The sequence below is a fragment of the Tamandua tetradactyla genome, chromosome 22, assembly GCF_023851605.1.
Source record: "Tamandua tetradactyla isolate mTamTet1 chromosome 22, mTamTet1.pri, whole genome shotgun sequence".
NCBI classification, from domain to species: domain Eukaryota; kingdom Metazoa; phylum Chordata; class Mammalia; order Pilosa; family Myrmecophagidae; genus Tamandua; species Tamandua tetradactyla.
Genome location: NC_135348.1, coordinates 30975095 through 30996151, shown reverse-complemented (window position 1 = coordinate 30996151; position 21057 = coordinate 30975095). Strand labels below are relative to the sequence as shown.

The 21057-nt window shown below is 36.8% G+C and overlaps 1 long non-coding RNA gene across 1 annotated transcript in view; it reads right to left on the bottom strand.

Annotated features, from left to right (window-relative positions):
* The window catches only part of LOC143666321 (uncharacterized), a 247769-nt gene that overhangs the window by 552 nt on the left and 226160 nt on the right, over nucleotides 1–21057 (bottom strand). The window lies entirely within an intron of this gene.

The following is a 21057-nucleotide window of genomic DNA, read 5'->3' as shown; positions in this document are numbered from 1 at the left end:
AAAATTTAAGAGTTGAAGCAAAATATAAGTGTGTTTTATATGCATTCAAAAGGGTTTTATCCCTAGAAGATGATGAAACATTAATGTCTATAAAAAATGATAATTGAAAATATACTCCCATTCCAGCAATAAAAGATTGAAAACAAATTAAGGCACATGTAATATGATTAACAATCTTAGTATCCCAATATGAAAGACTTAGATTTTTCTTTTCATCATAAAAGCAAATGGACGTTTGCTATCTAATTATAATTTTGTAAAATAGAAATATATCAAGCAAATCATAGGGTAATTAAATGAAAAACAGACAACTTTTTGTATGAAGATGATTCAGATAGCCTTAAATGCAGAAATCTTTGAAATTCTTTAGTCCAATCAACAGATCAAGAAGGAAAGCTGCTATACATCTCTGCAGAATGCAATGATAGAGAACCAAAAATAAAAGAAAGTACCTCATGTCATTTTTGCATAGCCCGAAATTTAAAAAAAAAATTCCTTTGGAAGGAAAATCAGGCTTCTGAATATTCTATTTTCTAACCTCAATTCTAATCTCTTGAAATAGAGTAAAGCTGCTTCAACTTAAAAATGCACCCCTTCATACTTGCTAAATATTTTTTTTTATAAGTTGAATCTATTACAAGGCAAACGTAGTCAATGCTCAGAATTCAGACAATAAGTTTGCAAGATTATGTAAGCAAATAGCCAAGATAGGTCTTACGTTGATGATGACAAACATAGTATTATAACTATATATACACAATTTCAATATGAAACACAGCTGAGTGGGGCATTTCTTGTTAAACCAGGATAAAAGGACTAAGGGACCACTCACTAAACTTCTCACTTCCTTTTCTCCTGTAGCAACACAGGTTCATCCACCATGGTTTCTCCAGGCCCTTGGGGCATAGTTTGGAATCATTGTATGATATAGAGCTTGTTGCAGGAATTTTTCTACATTGTTTGGTGGGTGTAGTTATCATGTTAGCAAAAGAAGAATGATTGCTTTCTTTGGGAAAAATGTGAATTCTCAAAAGGGGAATGATGATTTTTTTAAATCTATATTTTCAAAATTTCCTGCAACGAAGAGAAACTATCATAAAAGAATGAGGTCAAAAGACATCTGTTGGGACTTCCAGAGAAGATGGCGGCTTAGTAAGGTGCACGCATCTTAGTTCCTCCTCCAGAACAACTACTAAATAACTAGAAACAGTACAGAACAGCTCCCAGAGCCACGACAGAGATGAGACACACAGTTTACCCCAGTCTGAACCGGCTGGACCGGCTACGAGACTCTGCTGCGGTGAGGTCCCCGAGTGTTGCGTGCTTCCCCAGACCACGGTGGCTGGCGGGCAGCCCCCCTCCCTCCCTCCTTCCTGGTCCAGCTGTGAGACTTGGATCGGCGGTTCCCTGAGACGTGGCGGCCGGCGACCGGAGCCCCTCCCACACATGCGGCTTCCCGGGCCAGCTGGGAGCTTCGGATCGGCAGTTCCCCAAGCCTCAGAGGCTGGTGCCCCTCCCACACACGCAGCTTCCCGGGCTGGCTGGGAGCCTCGGATTGGTGGTTACCCAGGCTGCGGCAGCCAGCGACTGGATCCCTTCCCACACACGCGGCTTCCCAGAGGGAAAGGAAAGAGTCTCCAACAGTTGTAGAGACTGAGTACAACCTAACACCAATAGTGGCATTAATGAACAACTTCTGACTACTAAAAATAGACCCTCAGCTCAGGCAAAACTGATCAAGGAGAAAGTCGCCTATTGGGATAACTGAAAAAGAGGAAAGGGGACAAAATGGAGCCTTCTGCAGCTGTTTCTGTGGAGGCTGGGTTGCCTCTGGGCTCAGCGCTGGGATTACACAGGTTGCGACTGCCCCGAATGCAGAGGCGGGCTGCTTTCAGGGCTCTCTACCACCTGAACCTTCCCTGCAGGAGGGGTGAAACACAAATCAGGTGGAATCCCCCTCTCAAGGAATTAAGATCCCAGGACTTCACAATTTGAAGTCATTAAAACCAACCTAAAAACTTTCCTCTGTCTCCACCACACACCCAGAAGCGAGAGTCTTCCAAAGTTAAAGGAGCCACAACATCCTTTGCTGGTGGGACTCACAGACAGACAAGCACCACATACTGGGCAGGATAAGAAAAAAAGAACCCAGAGACCTCACAGGAAAGTCTTTCAACCTGCTGGGTCCCACACTCAGGGAAATCTGATTAAATGCCCAGACGCCAGCAAAAAATAACAAATCACACCAGGAAAATTGAAGATATGGCCCAGTCAAAGGAACAAACAATAGCTCAAATGAGATACAGGAGCTGAGACAACTAATTCTGAATATATGAACAGAAATGGAAAACCTCTTCAAAAACCAAATCAATAAATTGAGGGAGGACATGAAGAAGGCATGGGATGAACAAAAAGAAGAAATGGAAAGTCTGAAAAAACAAATCACAGAACTTATGGGAATGAAAGACACAGTAGAAGAGATGAGAAAAACAATGGAAACCTACAATGGTAGATTTAAAGAGACAGAGGCTAGAATTAGTGAACTGGAGGATGGAACATCTGAAATCCAAAACGAAACAGAAACTATAGGGAAAAGAATGGAAAAATTTGAGCAGGGGCTCAGGGAATTGAATGATAATATGAAGTGCACAAATGTACGTGTTGTGGGTGTCCCAGAAGGAGAAGAGAAGGGAAAAGGAGGAGAAAAACTAATGGAAGAAATTATCACTGAAAATTTCCCAACTCTTATGAAAGACCTAAAATTACAGATCCAAGAGGTGCAGCGCACCCCAAAGAGAATAGATCCAAATAGGTGTTCTCCAAGACAATTACTAGTTAGAATGTCAGAGGTCAAAGAGAAAGAGAGGATCTTGAAAGCAGCAAGAGAAAAACAATCCATCACATATAAGAGAAACCCAATAAGACTATGTGTAGATTTCTCAGCAGAAACTATGGAAGCAAGAAGACAGTGGGATGATATATTTAAATTACTAAAAGAGAAAAACTGCCAACCAAGACTCCTATATCCAGCAAAATTGTCCTTCAAAAATGAGGGAGAAATTAAAACATTTTCAGACAAAAATTCACTGAGAGAATTTGTGACCAAGAGAAAAGCTCTGCAAGAAATACTAAAGGAAGCACAGAGTCAGATACGAAAAGACAGAAGAGAGAGGTATGAAGAAGAGTGTAGAAGGCAGGAAAATCAGATATGATATATATAATACAAAAGGCAAAATGGTAGAGGAAAGTATTACCCAAACAGTAATAACACTAAATGTTAATGGACTGAATTCCCCAATCAAAAGACATAGACTGGCAGAATGGATTAAAAAACAGGATCCTTCTATATGCTGTCTACAGGAAACACATCTTAGACCCAAAGATAAACATAGGTTGAAAGTGAAAGCTTGGGAAAATATATTTCATGCAAATAACAACCAGAAAAGAGCAGGAGTAGCTATACTAATATCCAACAAATTAGACTTCAAATGTAAAACAGTTAAAAGAGACAAAGAAGGATACTATCTACTAATAAAAGGAACAATTAAACAAGAAGACATAACAATCATAAATATTTACGCACCGATTGAGAATGCCCCAAAATACGTGAGGAATACACTGCAAACACTGAAAAGGGAAATAGACACATCTACCATAATAGTTGGAGACTTAAATTCGCCACTCTCATCAATGGACAGAACATCTAGACAGAGGATCAATAAAGAAACAGAGAATTTGAATATTACAATAAATGAGCTAGACTTAACAGACATTTATAGGACATTACACCCCACAACAGAGGATTCACCTTTTTCTCAAGTGCTCATTGATCGTTCTCAAAGATAGACCATATGCTGGGTCACAAAGCAAGTCTCAACAAATTTGAAAAGATTGAAATCATACACAACACCTTCTCGGATCATAAAGAAATGAAGTTGGAAATCAATAATAGGCAGAGTGCCAGAAAATTCACAAATACGTGGAGGCTCAACAACACACTCTTAAACAACCAGTGGATCAAGGAAGAAATTACAAGAGAAATTAGTAAATATCTCGAGGCGAATGAAAATGAAAACACAACATATCAAAACCTATGGGATGCAGTAAAGGCAGTGCTAAGAGGGAAATGTATTGCCCTAAATGCCTATATCAGAAAAGAAGAAATGGCAAAAGTTCGGGAATTAACTGTTCACTTGGAAGAACTGGAGAAAGAACAGCAAACTAACCCCAAAGCAAGCAAAAGGAAAGAAATAACAAAGATTAGAGCAGAAATAAATGAAATTGAAAACATGAAAACAATAGAGAAAATCAATAAGACCAGAAGTTGGTTCTATGAGAAAATCAACAAGATTGATGGGCCCTTAGCAAGACTGACAAAAAGAAGAAGAGAGAGGACGCCAATAAATAAGATCAGAAATGGAAGAGGAAACATAACCATTGACCTCACAGAAATAAAGGAGGTAATAACAGGATACTATGAACAACTTTATGCTAATAAATACAACAATCTAGATGAAATGGACAAGTTCCTAGAAAGGCATGAACAACCTACTTTGATTCAAGAAGAAATAGATGACCTCAACAAATCAATCACAAGTAAAGAAATTGAGTCAGTCATTCAAAAGCTTCCCAAAAAGAAAAGTCCAGGACCAGACGGCTTCACATGTGAATTCTACCAAACATTCCAGAAAGAATTAGTACCAACTCTCCTCAAACTCTCAAAAAAATTGAAGTGGAGGGAAAGCTACCTAATTCATTCTATGAAGCCAACATCACCCTCATACCAAAACCAGGCAAAGATATTACAAAAAAAGAAAACTACAGACCAATCTCTCTAATGAATACAGATGCAAAAATCCTCAACAAAATTCTAGCAAATCGAATCCAGCAACACATTAAAAGAATTATACATCATGACCAAGTAGGATTCATCCCAGGTATGCAAGGATGGTTCAACATAAGAAAATCAATTAATGTAATACACCATATCAACAAATCAAAGCAGAAAAATCATATGATCATCTCAACTGATGCAGAGAAGGCTTTTGACAAGATTCAACATCCTTTCCTGTTGAAAACACTTCAAAGGATAGGAATACAGGGGAACTTCCTTAAAATGATAGAGGGAATATATGAAAAACCCACAGCTAATATCATCCTCAATGGGGAAAAATTGAAAACTTTCCCCCTAAGATCAGGAACAAGACAAGGATGTCCACTATCACCACTATTATTCAACATTGTGTTGGAGGTTCTAGCCAGAGCAATGAGACAAGAAAAAGAAATACAAGGCATCAAAATTGGAAAGAAGAAATAAAACTATCACTGTTTGCAGACTATATGACAGTACACACCAAAAATTCGGAAAAATCCACAACAAAACTACCAGAGCTAATAAATGAGTACAGCAAAGCAGCAGGTTACAAAAGATCAACATTCAAAAATCTGTAGTGTTTCTATACACTAGCAATGAACAAGCTGAGGGGGAAATCAAGAAATGAATTTCATTTACAATTGCAACTAAAAGAATAAAATACTTAGGAATAAATTTAACTAAAGAGACAAAAGACTTATACAAAGAAAACTGCAAAAAACTGTTAAAAGAAATCACAGAAGACCTAAATAGATGGAAGGGCATACCGTGTTCATGGATTGGAAGACTAAATATAGTTAAGATATCAATCCTACCTAAATTGATTTACAGATTCAATGCAATACCAATCAAAATCCCAACAACTTATTTTTTGGAAATAGAAAAACCGATAAGCAAATTTATCTGGAAGGGCAGGGTGCCCCAAATTGCTAAAAGTATCTTGAGGGGAAAAAACGAAGCTGGAGGTCTCACGCTGCCGGACTTTAAGGCATATTATGAAGCCACAGTGGTCAAAACAGCATGGTATTGGCATAAAGATAGATAGATCGACCAATGGAATCGAATAGAGTGCTCAGATATAGACCCTCTCATCTATGGACATTTGATCTTTGATAAGGCAGTCAAGCCAACTCACCTGGGACAGAACAGTCTCTTCAATAAATGGTGCCTAGAGAACTGGATATCCATATGCAAAAGAATGAAAGAGGACCCATATCTCACACCCTATACAAAAGTTAACTCAAAATGGATCAAAGAGCTAAACATTAGGTCTAAGACCATAAAACAGTTAGAGGAAAATGTAGGGAGATATCTTATGAATCTTATAATTGGAAGCGGTTTTATGGACCTTAAACCTAAAGCAAGAGCACTGAAGAAAGAAAGAAAGAAATGGGAGCTCCTCAAAATTAAACACTTTTGTGCATCAAAGAACTTCATCAAGAAAGTAGAAAGACAGCCTACACAATGGGAGACAATGTTTGGAAACGACATATCAGATAAAGGTCTAGTATCCAGAGTTTATAAAGAGATTTTTTAACTCAACAACAAAAAGACAGCCAACCCAATTACAAAATTGGAAAAAGACTTGAACAGATGCCTCTCAGAAGAGGAAATACAAATGGCCAAAAGGCACATGAAGAGATGCTCAATGTCCCTGGCCATTAGAGAAATGCAAATCAAAACCACAATGAGATATCATCTCACACCCACCAGAATGGCCATTATCAACAAAACAAAAAATGACAAGTGCTGGAGAGGATATGGAGAAAGAGGCACACCTCCACTGTTGGTGGGACGGTCAAATGGTGCAACCACTGTGGAGGGCAGTTTGGTGGTTCCTCAAAAAGCTGAATATAGAATTGCCATACGACCCAGCAATACCATTGCTAGGTATCTACTCAAAGGACTTAAGGGCAAAGACACAAACGGACATTTGCACACCAATGTTTATAGCAGCATTATTTACAATTGCAAAGAGATGGAAACAGCCAAAATGTCCATCAACAGACGTGTGGCTAAACAAACTGTGGTATATACATACGATGGAATATTATGCAGCTTTAAGACAGAATAAACTTACGAAGCATGTAATAACGTGGATGGACCTAGAGAACATTATGCTGAATGAGTCTAGCCAAAAACTAAAGGACAAATACTGTATGGTCTCACTGATGTGAACTGACATTAGAGAATAAACTTGGAATATGTCATTGGTAACAGAGACCATCAGGAGTTAGAAACAGGGCAAGACATTGGGTAATTGGAGCTGAAGGGATACAGACTGTGCAACAGGACTGAATACAAAAACTCAAAATGGACAGCACAATACTACATAATTGTAATGTAATTATGCTAAAACACTGAATGAAGCTACATCTGAGCTATAGGTTTTTTGTTTGTTTGTTTTTGTTTTTTGTTTTTTTATATATTTTTTGTATTTTTTGTTTTCATTTTTTCTCTATATTATCATTTTATTTCTTTTTCTGTTTTCTTGCTATTTCTTTTTATAAATCAATGAAAATGTACTAAGGAATGATGATCATACATCTATGTGATGATATTAAGAATCACTGATTGCATATGTAGAATGGAATGATTTCTAAATGTTGTGTTAGTTATTTTTTTTTAATAAAAAAATATATATTTTTTAACATGTAAAAAAAAAAAAGACATCTGTCTCCTGGTTGAAGTCATTATTGCCAGGACCTCAAAGGCAAATCCCATCACTTGCTTTCCACTCTTTTCTGGGTACAGCCCTTATTTTAACTTGATGAATAGGGCTTTTTTTCTGATAGAAGTTATTGACTTCAGTGCAGTGGAAGATCCCCACATGCTTTAACTCCATAATCATTAAGAAGAAATAATGCTACAAAAAATGTTCAATCTTTTCTGTAAACATGATCCATGGAGAGAAGAGGCAACTTTGGTTAACATTAAGAAATATTCTTGCTTGGTCTATGTGAGTTGTTTCCTAGTTACAGAAATAGAATGTCATTTCCCATGATTTATGTGGTAGGATTTACTCTACATGTTGATAGTATGGTAAAATCTCCCATGATAAACATGAACATTATTAGTCCTCAAAAAGGCTTCATCTAGTCCATGCTTTCCCTAAACTCATTTGAGATAAATGCAGTTAAATTTAAAACTGATTGCAATGTCTGAATTGATTTGCTTCAGTTGGATGGCTTCAGTTTATGATTTTCAGCAGAGTATGAGATAAAAGTAAGTATACACTTTGAAATATAGTCAACATCATGTAATAACAATCTTCCCTTCTTGGAAATACTCCCACATAATTGTTAGATAGTTTCTTTCCAGGCTTCTTTACAGAATCATCTTCATTGCATCACATGAAACATACTCATCTATATACAGTATTTAATTTCATTCATTTATTTATCCAGAAAATATTTATTGAACACCTACAACATTCTGGGCTTCAGCTGTAGCAATGAGTATTAATCCTAATACAAAATTTCTGTACTTCAAGCATGGAAATCCTTCCACTTGCTTACTAAATTCCATCTTTTTTTTACCTACTTCAGAACAAAATGAAGTAGTTTTGTATTCATGCAACTTGAGCTGATAGAGTACCTACATTTGTTTTGCTCTGCAGGTTTGGAATGTGTCAATCAGACAGGACTTCTTACGAGGTCACTTTACTCAGTAACTCCATGCCATAGCTTAGTTTTGAAATTTGTGGATTCCAAAATATTCACTAACAAGAGATTACCAGCCATTTAGATTAAACTCACATTAACCAAAATGTGTATATATTTAGAATTATAACTTTAAAGTACCGTTCTGATTATGTAAATTACATATAAACTACAATTTAAATTAATATTTTAATAAAAAGGACATGTTTATACTCATTTTCAGAAAACATAGAATTATATATTAACTTAAATTCTCTATCTCTAAATAAAATATTGTAGTTTTACTCATAATATTTTTCATAAATGACATGAAGATTTTATCAAGTAATTTTGCCTTGCAATGCCACTGTAAATGAATTTCTTCACAAAGTATTTTTGGTTGGATATTGATAATAAAATATAGAGGGATGCATGCCTCTCATCCACAGGAAAATTTGGCCTGGAGGCATTATTTATTTTTCTATTAAATCTCTTTTTAAAAAGCAAGTGTGCTCTATCAGAATGGCAGCCTTGAAAATCAACATCGACATCTTTACTTTAAGAAAGTGGAAATTTGCCACAATTAAACACATGTGTTTTTCTTTCAGGTGAAGTAAAATGGCAGTGATTTCTTTTTTAAAGAACTAATTTTCTCTCATCAGCCCTAGTTTACAAGTATACATTAACATTCTAGTCACCAACAGTGTTTTACATTGTGTTATAAAGAACATTGAAGGATTTTTGATGAGTAATTTTCCTAAGTCTTCTAAATAACCATAATAGGTTTTCATTTATTCTTGAATACTATAGAAATCACATCACTTATTAAAGAAATAATTTGGTCTCTTCCTTTGCCATAAAACACCACTTATTTGCATTGAGAATCCTACTATCTTGACCAGAGCTATCTGATCAAAGTAGTATTATAAGAGCAATAAGTTATATGTAAAGTGGTAAAAGTTGTTTCAATAATGTATATATATATCTGCATGTGTAACCAGCACCAAGATTGAGAAACAGACAGTTCCACTAATGCCCATCCCAGTCATTAGGGAAAGAATGTTCCCTTCTAACATAACTTCTAAAATCATGAATTATTATTACTTGTTTTATTTAAATGTAATTATACATTTTCTATCTAGTTTATTTACTCATTTTATGTGAGATACAAACTCATATTGCTGTGAGTTGGCTATATATTGTTCATTGCCTTTTCTGTGTTGTAGTCCATTGTATGACTGAATAAAATTTCATTTATCCATTATACTACATTGTGAGACTTTGGACATTCAAAATTTTCAGATTTTACAGTGTGCTATGAAATCCTATATTTTAGTAATCATATGAACAGAATGTTGTTGGTTTTGTTTGTAAAATGATGAATTACTGCACTGTAGGGTTTGCATACTGCTGGGTTTTCAATTGGTCACACCAACTAACATTCCCTACCGAAATGTATAACAGTTCCAATTTTACCTTTTCACCAACGCTGCAACTACTTGCAAGGACTACAGAACAGAGGGTAGTACTTTCAGGTGAAGATTTTACTTATGTCAGAGTTAGAGGAAAGACTGAGAGATATGGTTATGGATATTATAGACTTGCTGATTAAGGGTGGTTCAGGATAGCAGAGTCAAAAAACTTGGATAGTGGCTTGAGTAAAGTACAAAAAATTGTAGGACATTTTGCAGATGAGTTGGTTAGGGCATATCTTTTTTCTGAACACTGAATGATAACTTGGAATGAAGGCATGATGGATTTGTTGAAGTAGTCTCTTTATTCTCTTTTATCATAGGGCTAGAAGCCAAGGGACTTGTCTTACTTTACATAGTTAACACTATTTACATGTGTTTATAAAATAGGATTATAATAGTAATAATAATACTGACTTATAATAAGACCTATAAAAAGAAATAAAGGAGGAAAATTCAACTGTGACAACATCTGGAAGATAAACAGTGATAAATAAAATCCTAACTTTCTCTATTACCACTTCTGATTTTCTTATTTGTTGGCAGGTGTAGCCTTTGGGGATTTGGAAGTTAACAGAAACTGTGAGACTAATCTCATTTATTTAGTCTCAGAAAGTTTATTAAGACCTTAGTGCCTGGAGGTATTGTCATCAACATGGCAACATAAACAGCTACTGAAATCTCTCCCCAGGGATGCAATGAAAACAGGGCAAATTCTGAATTGTTCAGAACTCTAGAGGAAGATGTAGACTGGAAAAAAGACATTATAGATGCCAAATTGAAGAAAGACAAAAATATCAGGTAGGAAACTTCCGTCCCAGACTGACTAGTCTTCTCAGTTGCCCCTCACTCACTCTCATAAAGCTCAGGAATGGCACAGAAACAGAAGCCAGGATCCCTCCCAATGGGGACAGAGAATAAAATTATCACACAGCAATGGGACAGACTCCTACTGTTCTGAGGCTCGGGGTACAGGGGGAGACACCTCAAGGTGCAATTCAGAGAGGGAGAAAGAGTCTGAGAAAACATTGATAGTGACTGATTGTCTAGGCCTGGGTCTGAAAGTGCTTCCCAACCCATGACGAAAAAGATAGTGGGTGGACTGATACTTGCCTGGAGAAAGGCTCAAAGCTGGAACAGCTGGAGGGAATCTTCTGCCACAAATAAATTGGGGGGCACAGCTCAACATACAGCCATATTTTGGCCAGTAAAGTGAGGGCATAGGAACTACACAGCTCCAGGCTCACATGGTAAGAGGCAGCCTGGACTCCTTGGCATACTGTTTCTGAGGATGACTAAGTTATTGCACAAGGCCACATTCCAGGCAGGCTGGAAAGTGTGAGGGAAATGAAAGACTCTTCATAGATGCTCCAGATGCTATTTCAATGCACTGAGCAGTTCTAAATCCCCTGCACGGGGAACTATTCCTCTTTAGGCTGAGAAATACTGATAACCCAGCTGTTAAAAGAGCACTCTAAAACCAACCCAAGTCCTGCTGGCCAGAAGAAAACAGAGCACCAGTTGGAGCCAGCAGACATCGTTACACACACACACACAGATCTTGCTGCAGTGGCCAGTGCTTAAGTCCCACCCTTGAGGCAGGCCACTGTGGGTGCCTTGCCTTTGTGAGGCACTGTGGGGCAGAACCAACTTGACAACTGGCCAGTGAAAGAGATGAGGAGATAGAGAACAAAGGCAATGAACAAGAAAACCTTAGGCAAAGAGAGGAAAAGACCTTTAGAATAAACTAATAAATTAAATCACATATCCAGATACCAGCAAAAAAATCACAACTCATACCAGGAAGCACAAAGATATGGCCCAGTCAAAGGATCAAACTAACACCTCAATTAAGATGTAGAAGTTGAAACAACTAATTAAAGAACATCAAACAAATCTTCTAAATCAAATAAATGAGTTCAAAAAATTGTGGCAAAAGAGATGAAAGAAGGCACAGGTGTCCAGATATAATAACTTGAAAGCTTGAAAAACAAATAGCAGAAGTTATGGGAATAAAAAACACAATAGAAGACCCTTAGCTAGGCTGACAAAGAAAAAAAGAGAGAAGACGCGAATAAAATCAGAAATGGGATGGGAGACATAACTACTGGCCCCATAGAAATAAAGAAGATAATGAGAGACTACTATGAAAAACTATACGCCAACAAACTAGACAACTTTGTTGAAATGGATAACTTTTTCTAGGAAAACATAAAAAAACAATATTAACTCATGGAGAAATAGAAGACGTCACAAACCAATACAAGTAAAGTGATTGAATCAGTCGTCAAAAAAACTCACAAAAAAAGTACGTCCAGGACCAAATGGGTGCACATGTGAATACCAAACATTCAAGAAACAATTAGGATCAATGATGTCCAAATTGTTCAAAGCAACTGAAGAGGAGGGAAAACAACCTAACTCATTCTATGAAGCCAAAATCGCCAAAATAGCAAAGCCATACAAAAATATAGAAGAAAAGAGAATCACTGGCCACTCTCTTTAAAGAATACAGAAGTAAAAATCTTCAACAAAATATTTGCAAATCTAATTTAACAGCACATTAAAAGAATTAATTGTACAGCATGATCAAGTGGGTTTTATTCCAGGTTTGCAAGTGTGGTTCAACACAAGGAAATCAAGCAATGTATTGCACCACATCTATAAAAAAAAAAAAAAGAGGAAAAACCACTAGAGCAAAGACTATAAAATTTTAGAAGGAAATGTTTGGAAATATCTTAAGGTTCTTGTGATAAGAGTTGGTCTCCTAGACCTTGCACCCAAACTTGAGTATTGAAAGAATAGTAGTAGAGGATTCTTAGTGTTGTTATTTCTCTTTTTCTTTTCTGTTCTGTTCTTCTTTCTTTGCAGAAGTGGAAATGTCCTCAAATAGATTGTGATGGTGAATACGTAACTATGTGATTATACCAGGAATTGTTGCTGTACACTAAGAATGGATTATATGGTGTGTGAATAAAACTGTTTAAGAAATAAACAGAAGTTTATAAGTGCTGGAGAAGATTTGACGTGAGAGATATCCCTATTCACTGTTTTTGTGGAAGTAAAATGGTTGTAGCCCCTCTAAAGGGCACTGGAATGGTTCCACAGGAGGTGAAGTATAGTGTTGCCAAAATATCCTGCAACCCTTTTATTAGACATAGACTTGGAAAAACTGAAAGCAGGGGCATTAATAAACATTTGCACATAGATGTTTATGGAGACATTATTTGTGATTTAGTTGCCTAAGGGTACATCAACTGACAAGCAGAAGGGTAAACCATGGTGAACATAGAATGGAATACTGAGTGGCTACAGGAAGGAATGAAGTTGTGTGGTATACAATTAGGTGAATGAGCCCTGAGGATATTACAGTGAGTAAAATAAGCCAGAAACAAAGGACAAATATATGGTCTCAGTAATATAAACTAATCATAATGAGCAAACACTGAGAAATGAATTTAAGTGCATATGTTATCAGGGAATAGAAAGTGAGCAGAGATTGGGCAATTGATGATTAAGGAGTATAGAATGTTCAAATAAGTGTCATTTTAAAGGTTCCTAGGTCACAAACTTTGTAGCAGCCACATCTATTCCTGAGTTTTAGCTATTATTTCTCAATTCTGAGATGTTGTGCTCTTTGTGTACAACTTGGTAGTTTCCTGGACCATTGGGTATCTGTGTGACACCTGAGACTCAGAATTAGAGTTCTTCAGCTCTGAAAGTCAACATTACACCAAATAGCAACTGTTAAAGAAGCTGAATAAGAGGTTAGACTCCAATTAGAGATATGAATGAAATGGACTTGGCTAGGACTAAAGTAAATCAGTATGCAGAGCAAAGGATGATATTATCTATATTTTAAAACATTAACCTCTGTGTGAAACCAAAGGATGAGATGTTTATTTGGTCCAAAATTTTAATATTCTGTAGCATACTACCTAATGTAACCTGTCTAGTCAGCTTATTTAAACAATCTAGAATAGAGAATAAGATCTTATTATTCTGTACAGGTTAATGTAATATCCAGACAACCCAAAGTATTCAGGGCAGAGAAGAAAAAAAAAGTATTTGCGAAGTCTCCTTGTATAGTAGTTAAGTTCAGGTGTCAAATTGGCCAGGTGATGTTGCTGTGTTCTGTTGCTGTGGACTTAAAACATCAGCATGTGAATTTCATCTATGGTCATTAACGTCTGTGGTTGGCTAAGGGGGGGGGGTGCCTTCCACAATGAGTGAGGCTTAAAAGGAGGAGTCAGAAAAAAAGAGCTCAGAACCACCTTAGACTCAGACACTGGAGATACAGAAAGGAATTGTCCTTGGAAAAGCTCTTTGAACACTGAAGCCAGGAGAGAAGCCTAGCAGATGTTGCTGTGTGCATTTCCATGTAAAAAAGAAACCCAGATGAAAGTTAGCTATACAATTTAGCTATACAATTTAGCTATTAATTTATAACTAAATAAACCCCCTTTATTAAAGCCATTCCATTTCTGGCATATTGCATTCCAGCAGCCTTAGCAAACTAAAACAGATTTTGGTACCAGAGGATTGGGGTGTTGCTGTGTTTGCAAATACCAAATATATTGGAATAGTTTTTTAAATGGATAAGGGGAGGATTATGTAAGAATGTGAGGAGCTTGCCATAGAAAGCCTACATTGCTTTGAAGAGGCTGTGGGTGGAAATATGGACTCTGAAGATACTTCTGTTGAGGTCTTGGACAGAAATGAGGAATATATCATTGCAGATTGGAAGAAGGGGACTGTTGTTTTGAAGAGGCAGATAATTTAGCAAAATTGAATATTGGTACTAGATGGAAGGGAAAATTTGAACGTGATGGTCTGGGATATTTGGCTGAGGAAATTTCCAAACAAAATCTGGAGGATGTTGCCTGGTTTCTCCTTGCAGTTTACAGTAAAATGCAACAAGAAAGGGATAGGCTGAGGACTGAATTTTGGGGTGCAAAGAAACTTGAAATTGATGGTTTGGAAAATCCTGAACTTCCAAAAAGTAACACCCCAGAGAATAGTGCCCAACAAGAGGATTTAACCAAACATAGAACCAGTCAGTTATTACAGGAGAAGCATTGGAGATGGAGTTATCTGGAAAGGATTTATAGAGAGAGTATTATCTGATGACTTTTATCCTGGTATGCTGCATACCAAGTTAACAAATTTGGGAGGAGACCTGTATAAATAGAACCACTTTCAATCTGGACTAACAGGGACAGAAAAGGGACAAATTGAAGGAAGAAAGTCCTCAGAGACAGAACCATAGAAGCTAAGGTCTGAACAAGAAACCTTGGACTGAGAGAATGGACCCACCTGTGTATGTGGAGGGGGTGAGCTTGCCCTGGAAGCAGAGGGCCCTGTAGATGGCAGAGAATCTGGGTGTTACCCAGATGCTTGAGGAGAGTGGGGATGTTCAGCCTTCATTCCAGTATTTGGAGAGAACAGGGACACAGTATAGACCCTTTAAAAGAGTGGGACTTCTTTTTTCTAAAGCCTTGAAGATGAATGACTCTTGGACTTTGAAATCTAATGGAGTTTGCCCTGTAGATTTTCAGAGTTGTTTGGTCTATTAATCCCTGTTTTCCTCCCAATTTCTCCCAATGGCAATGGGAAAGTTTATCCTATGACTGTTCCTTCTTTGTATATTGGAAGCAGATAATTTGTTCTAAATTCACAGGTCCACAGCCAGAGGGAAACCTTGCTTTGGGACAGGCCATGCCTGTAACTGATTGGATCAGATTTTGCACTATTTTGAATTTGTATTATATTTGTATTGTTAATGAAATTATTTAAGAGTTTTGTGATATTGTGATGAAATGAATATATTTTGTTTATGGAAAGATTTAATGCAATGCATGTAGAACAAATGGGGATCTTTACATGAGAAATGTCTGTTATTTTCTATTTAGAAATTAAGTATAGTTTAAGGTGATGGGTGTAGTTGCCAAATTGACAAGGGGTGGACACTATAGTAGTGAAGTTCAAGCATCAACTTGACCAGGTGATGGTGCCCAGTTAATCTGTTACTGTGGACTTAAATCAACAGCATGTGAATTTCATCTATGGCTACTTACTTCTTAGGCTACTTAATAGCCATGATCTGTGATAATGATTTTATAACTATACAGCAAAAAAAAAAAAAAAAAAAAAGAAAAAGAAAAAACATTTGCCTGTGTTTCTATGGCTCTACTTCTGAATGTTTTGTTTTGTTCTACTTAGCTATTTATCTCTAGATATACTACCCTGTCTTATTTCACCTACCTCTATAATAAGTCTTAAAATTGGGCAGAATGCAATACTAGTGATCAATATAAGAGAGAGGCAAGGGGTATGGGATGTTTGGAGTTTTCTTTTAATTACTTGTTCTTGAGCAATGCAAATGTTCTACAAATGATCATGGTGATGAACACACAAATATGTAATGTTGCTGTGAACCTTTGACTGTAAACTTTGGATGGATTATATGGCATGTGACTATATCTCAATAACATTGCATTAAAAAAAAAGACCTTAGGGTCTGATGGCATCATGAGAGCATACTAAACCTTTGTTAACCTACAGTGTAAGCTTTCATCCCTGTTCTGTTATTTTGTTTAAATATTAGGCTTCCAGATGGTCAGTGTAAACTATTATAGCATTATCATCTACTAATGGAAAACTTTGTCTAGATTTAATACACATAAACATATTCCCCTTTTTTATCTTAAGATGATTTTTGGCAGCATGGCTAAGGAAAAGCAATGGAGAAGAATGATCACAAGAAGGAATAGAGATCTTGCTGACTGATACTAACTTTAGATAACATTCTAGATCCATCAAAATTTTAGATAACCAGTCACACTAGGTTTGTAGTGGGTTCCCTAAATTCTTGTGAGTCCCTGCAGTGGGGAAAATCGGGGCAAGTGGAAGCAACAGAAGAAAACAATAGTTGTCTTGCAAGTCTGTGTAAAGCAAAATGAGTGTCAGTCTAAGAACATTGACCCAATCCCTGGGAAACTGTTCATGACACTGAAACATTTATGTTCGGAGACACTTCATTTCATCCCCTTCCCTGAATTTTTAAAATGAAGAATTTTACAAAGCAAACCAAAACCCCAAGTTGATTCATTCTGAGAAACCATTTCTTCCTTGAAACACCCTTTCAAAGAAGTATCCAACTTTATCAAAGCTATTCATGATTTCCACAAGAAAGCCTAATTGTGGCTAACAGAGCAAGAATCACGATGGCAAAAAGGAATCATCACACAAAAGTAAGTGCAGAAAACAAAGCTAAATTTATAATAATGGATAACAAAAGCAGATAATTTCTCAAGGCAATTCTTCCATTATATGTGGAAAGAACACAATGTAACAAACTAGTTACTGAGTAGTTTTGCATGGCATTGAAAAATCATATCCTTTCACATTAGTTACATTATGTTCAGAAGACATGCATTTGTCTCTAATTGCCTCTTGAACACTGAAAGTGTAATAAATTCTACTAACTGACAGATTGAAATAAAAATTTCATATTGAGGAAAATTCATCTTGGTAGCTTTCCCATTTTCCATATTTTTCCCTCTCATATACCTAAGGGAGGACTATATACTCCCTGATTTCAGTGACTTCACAACTTCTAGTCTTCCCAGTGCATACACTCAAACCATTTCTAACTTGAATTATCTCTGGTCAAACCACTCTGAAAACGAAAAACTACAATGTACCCTGACTACTTTTGGCCTCCCACTACACACTTCAAAATCATTTCTCCCTCACTTCTTCTTGTATACTTAAGTAAGTATAATCTTCCTATGCTAAATTATCTCAAAAGAAATACTAATTGCTGGATGCCGATATTGTGCTATAGATCAGAATACCAACATCTTATGTCCTTGCAGACTTGCCTCCATCACTTATCTCTGCTCTGTGCAATATTTCATCTCTTCTTTCTTAGTTGACTCTGATTTCCCTTATTCTATAAACATACTCAACACATTCTCCTTAAAATTGTTTTTGATACTCTGGCCTCACTGGCTTCTCATTTTGTCCATTTATTTCTCTTTATTCCCTTCTCATAAGAGTTGGTAGCACACACTCTCTTTTCTCCCATATTATTTGCAACTGACAGCAGAGACACTGGGCTTTTTTTTTTTTTTCTTAACTTTTTTATTGTATAGTATAACATATATACAAAGCAAAGAAATAAAAAATTCAATAGTTTTCAAAGCCCTCTTCAACAAGTAGTTACAGGACAGATCCCAGACTTTGTCATGGCTACCATAGGATCCTTTCAGATTCTTCCTTCTAGTTGCTCCAGAATATAGGAGGCTAGAAGGCTAAAATATTATTTGTCATCACAATCGACTTTTTTTCTTTCTTTTTTGTGAAAAACAACATATATATATAAGCAAAAGATTTCAAAGCATAGCACCACAATTAGTTGTAGGACATATTTCAGAGTTTGTCATGGGCTGCAATTCCACAATTTTAGGTTTTTACATCTAGCTGTTCTAAGATACTGGAGAGTAAAACAGATATTAATTTAATGATTCAGCAATCATATTCATTTGGTAAATCCTATCTTCTCTGTATAAGTCCACCATCACCTTTGATCTTTCTTATCCCTTTCTTTAGGGGTGCTTGGGCTATGGCCATTCCAAAGTTTTCATATTTGAAGTGTCTGTCAGTAATATGGGATAATGAGATGGAAATATCTGATGTTCTGGAGAGGCTGGGCCCTCTGGGTTTCAGGACTTATCTGGTCCAGGGACCCATCTGGAGGTTGTAGGTTTCTGGAAAGTTATACTAGTGCATGGAGCCCTTGTGAAATCTTATATATTGCTCTAATTGTTCTTTAGGATTGGCTGGAATGGTCCTGGATGGGGTTTGGCAGGTCGTGATAGGCAGCAATGTCTAATTGAAGTTTGCGTAGGAGCAGCCTCTCACTTCAATTTGAATTCTCTCTGCCACTGATGCTTTATTAGTTACACTTCTTTTTCCCTTCTGTGTCAGGATGGAAATGTTGATCCCACAGTGCCAGGGCTGGATTCATCCCTGGAAGTCATCTCCCATGTCACCATGGAGACTTTCACCACTGGATGTCATGTTCTAAATAGGGGGGAGGGTAATGATTTCACTTGCAGAGTTGGCCTTAGAGAAACGAGGCCACATCTGAGCAACAAAAGAGGTCCTGCAGAAATAATTCTTAGGCATACCTATAGATAGACTAAGCTTCTCCACTACCTACATAAGCTTCACAAGAGTAAGCTTCAAGATCAGAGGCATGGCCTATTGATTTGCTGTCCTGAAAGTTTGGCACTGTATCAGGGGATTTCCATATTTTTTTATCCCATCGTTCAAGGGACTTTGCCAATACTTTTTGATTATCTACTTAATATACTCTGGGATGTATCCAGGCATTATATTAGGCTATACAGGATTAAAGGACCTCTTTCTTATTCTGGGCTTCCTGTATTTCAATTTTCATATAGGTTGAGTTAGATTATGTGCTACAAAAAAATTTCCAGACCAATTAAATATTTCTTCCTTTGGTCTCAAAGGGTATGTGTGGTTCTAAAATATAGATATTGTCTTCCTTACCCCCAAGTTCTGAATTACTTTAACCCCAACATGATTGGCTTCATTCTTATCTATAAATATCTATATTTTATCTCTATCTCTATCTATCTATCTATCTATCTATCCATCATCCATCCATCCATCCATCCATCTATTTGTCTAGCTATCTATTAAAAGCCTCTTGAAATCCAGAAATAAAAATTACCACTCAGACTAAGTGTGTCTGCTATAAAAGCTAGCCATCTATGCCTTTGTTTTTTTGTAAGTATTTTCTAAGGAGATCATACCATTGTTGTTCTTTTGTTTCTGACTTATTTTGCCTCACCAAATGTCCCATACATTCATTCACATCACTGCTTGCCTCACAACTTCATTCCTTTTTGGTAGCAGCACAACATCTGTTCATAAGTAAACATCGTTCACCAATCTACTCAGTCAGTACTTCCTTCAGCCACCTGCCTTCATCAGGGATCGTTATAGTGCCCAAAGTCCACAGTCTGTCAACACTATCAATTTTAGATAATTTCATTGTTCCCAAGAGAAAGGAAACCAATAAACACACCCTCATCAAATAGGAAATCTAAACTTCCTCTTAACTCTTGTCCCTAACCCCATTATTTACCTCTGCTGTTGCTGTGGCAGTGCTACGTTTTCCTTTTAAACATAGCCCATAGCATGCAATACCAGTTTTCCCCCTGTACCCTGGCCTTAAACACTCTTTGTACATGAATCATACATTTGAAGTAGTTCTTACAAGAATTAGTTTCTATTTCGAGTGTTAATCAGTGGGACACATGTAGGTCTATACAACCCCTTTCAATCTTGTTCATCTTCAATATGGTAATATCACTTATAGATCCACTAGAGAGCCACCTTCACTTCTATCTATTCCCTGACATTGGAGTTCAACCTCATTAGCTAACCATTAACCCATCTCTAGCTTCTCTGTATCTCAAAGTCCCCTATATTCTGTATTAGAAGCCTCTGATTTTACCTTTACCATGGTCATAAAAGTGAAATCAAACAGTATCTATCCTTTTATGTCTGGCTTATTTTATTCAGCATTATGTCCTCAAGGCTCATCAATCTTATCATGTGCTTCAGGATGTCATCTCATCTCACTGCTGCATAATATTCCATCATATGTATATAACACATTTTGTTAATCCACTTGTCTGTTGATAGGTATTTGGTTTGTTAACATCTTTTGGTGAATGTGAGTAATGCTGCTATGAACATTGGTGCGCAATTGTCTGCTTCTGTTATTGCTTTCAACTCTTCCGGACATATACCAAGTAGTGCAATTGCTGGTCATATGGCAACTCGATATTCAGTTTCCTAAGAGACTGCCAAACAGTCTTCCATGGTGGCTGCACCATTATACATTCCCACCAGCAGTGCATAAATGCCACAATTTCTCCACATCTTCTCCAACATTTATAGTTTTCTGTTTGTTTAATAGCAGCCATTATTATAGGTGGGAGGTGGTATCTCATAGCAGTCTTGATTT